Below are 2,909 nucleotides of genomic sequence, written 5' to 3'. Positions count from 1 at the left end.
GGAAGAAGAAAACCGAGCGGGAGAGATAAAAAAATTATAAAAAAAGGAGAAAGGAGGGGGGAAAGAGAAGAGTTTGTGATATTTTGGGAAGAATGAGAGGTGCCTAATTTCATTTGAAGATGGGAGGTCGTCCGGAAGCCATGCTCGGCTAAACATCTAGTCTAGGGCTGGATGAAGCCCTAGCAATGTATCAGGGCAATTGTAGTTCTTACTTTTTTATTATTTTGGAGCTTGTTTAAATTCTTATTTCTAATGAAATATTTCTTCATGATATTTAAATTTTGAGCCTGCTAGTTACTAATCATATTTGCTAAACTAGTCTAAGATGATCCATGCCTAGGAAGATGAAGTGTGCTGCATCCTATATTAGCATACTTAGGTAGACACTTCATGCTACACCGAAGATGGATCTTCCTAACACTATGTATGCTTTTATTTTAAAAGGCTTGTAGCCAAAATTGCATGCCTCTCCAAAAGATAAAAATTAAGAACACAATCCTTGATGCAATGCTATGTGGTGGATTCCAAACCCTAGATCTATTTACTTTGATAAAATTTCAATTCGTACTCATAGATTAATTTAGTTAAATCAAGTTAGCAAATCCTTCTTCTTGATTTGTTTTTAAAAGAAAAATAACTTATTCTCCAATCCCTGTAGACCGACACCCGTAATCACTATCCTACAGGATACGTGCTATTGCGTGGTTTATTTTTGAAATTGAAAAGAACCGATCAATTTTTGGCGCCGTCGCCGGGGATTGCTAGCATAGTTATTTTTCTTATTAAAAAAAAATTTATTTAAAAATTAAAAAAATTTCTTAAAAAAAATTTCTATTATTGTTACTTTTCTTATCTTCTTTTTCTCCCTTACTAATTTTTATTTATTTTTTTATATATATATATTATTTGATCAAGAATCGAGGAAAAAAATCTGGGATGATCAAAAGGAGAACTGCTGGAAAAGCAATGCTGTAGAGGTTTGCCTTAAAAAAAAAATTAAATTGCTGGGAAAATTCCCTTTGGTAACCTCTAAACTTTTCTTATTTAAATTAATTATTGGTTTGAAATTTTGTGGTGATTGTTTGATTTTAATTATAGCAAAATTGTGAATGCATGCTTGATACACACACAAATCAATTTGCACATAGTAAGGGCAATCACCCCAACAAGATAAGAGCCGGATTTCATCACCGGACTCTTGCCCAACTTAGGTGAACTCAATCTCACATAGTGTCACTTTAATTAAAATCAATTAGACATTGGCTCCTAGGGACATTCGAGCTCAATAGGACGAAGATCACCGAAAGTTGCACCAATTTCGCTCTGTGGCTTAGTTGATGTCTAGGCAAGCTTTGTCCCTATAAGGGAGACAGTTCATCTGTTCGAGGCAAGTGGGTTTTAAGTGGGACCTTTGCGAACGCATCGTGACCCCTCCACTTACCTGGGAGCTTACCTGGTCAACTCGGTTCATTAGACCGGATTGGAGGCTTAGGTGCCCTCTTCAAACCAGTTAGGAGCTGTCTAGTGATTTTAGGACAAAGACTAGGATTGATATGCTTTTCTCTTTTATTGCATGCTTGATTGATCGAGTACTAGTGTATGCACGGTAGTCGTTCTAGAGTACAAAACCTATTACCTTTTGACCCTGAAATAGAACGAACCCTTAGGAACATTCGAGCTAAGATCAAAACATTAGGATCATCCCCACCTTTTAAGATGGCTGAAGAACAACCCAAACTTCTGAGGGAGTACTTTACTCCCACTATTTACACTTCCCCATCTTGCATTCGATTACCTGAGGTAGCAGCTGTACAATATGAAATAAAGTCTAGTGTGATCCAAATGCTCCCATCTTTTTATGGGCTCACCAATGAAGACCCATATAAACACCTAGATGAATTCCTTGAGATTTGCACCACTGTCAAGATTCAGAACTTTACTGATGATGCTCTGAAACTTAGATTATTTCCCTTCTCCCTTAAAGATAGAGCCAAACAATGGCTGAATTCTTTAGAAGCCAACTCGATTCGTTCTTGGGATCAAATGCAACAAGAATTTCTTAAAAAATACTTTTCCATAGGAAGAACGAACCAGTTTAGACGTGCCATTACAAGCTTCTCCCAAACTGAGGGAGAAGAATTTCATGAAACTTGGAAGAGATTTCGAGACCTAATCCGTAAATGCCCTCATCATCAAATACCTAAGTGGCAGCTAGTGCAATGTTTCTATGACGGATTGACTGAACGAAACCGTCAGATGATTGATGCCGCATGCGGGGGGACTTTCATGCTTCGAAATGAGCATGAAGCATGGCAACTATTTGAAAATCTTAATGAAAACTCCCTCCACCATGCTTCATGTTCTCGTCAAGCATCCCCGAATTTTCAAAGAAAAGGGGCCATTTGTGAAATAAGTCATTCTATGGACCTGTCTAGCAAAGTAGATGCATTGTCCCATAAGATTGACCAACTAATGATAGGAGGACATGTCGTTAGCTCTTCCCAAGCACAAGTGTGTGCTATCTGTTCTAGCCCATCGCAAACAATTCATGAGTGCCCCTCAGCACCCCAATATCCCGAACTCGTGCAAGAACACATCAATGCTGCCCAAACACAGCCCAGATCGGGTAATGATCCATTTTCCAATACATATAATCCGGGATGGCGGAATCATCCAAATTTTTCTTGGAGGTAGCAAGCTTCTAATACCTCCCAACCCTTCTCCCAAAATTTTCAAAACCCTCAAAATTTTCATCCCTACCGTCTCTCAACCCAATTTCAGCATCCTCCTCCTCCAATCCAAAGAAATACAGCCTTTGAGGAGAAGGTGTTGACTGCCCTTCAAGGTTTGGAGGCAAACACACAACTATTGCACTCTCACACGCAATCAATTGCTAAGCTAGAATCCCA

The 2,909-nt window shown here is 38.6% G+C and overlaps 1 non-coding gene across 1 annotated transcript; it reads right to left on the bottom strand.

The window, feature by feature from the left end:
* Window positions 1-2,092: 2,092 nt before the first annotated feature.
* On the bottom strand, window positions 2,093-2,198 carry LOC120107041 (small nucleolar RNA R71). Its single transcript, XR_005509008.2, has one exon. It is a non-coding gene; the product is annotated as a small nucleolar RNA R71 (small nucleolar RNA).
* Between the last annotated feature and the right edge of the window lie 711 nt (window positions 2,199-2,909).

This window comes from Phoenix dactylifera, chromosome 15 (genome assembly GCF_051530095.1).
Source record: "Phoenix dactylifera cultivar Ajwa chromosome 15, Ajwa_hap1_PhDact_Kaust_v1.1, whole genome shotgun sequence".
Lineage (NCBI taxonomy): Eukaryota > Viridiplantae > Streptophyta > Magnoliopsida > Arecales > Arecaceae > Phoenix > Phoenix dactylifera.
Note: the sequence above shows the minus strand (reverse complement) of the source record. Positions and strands in the feature narration are given on the sequence as shown.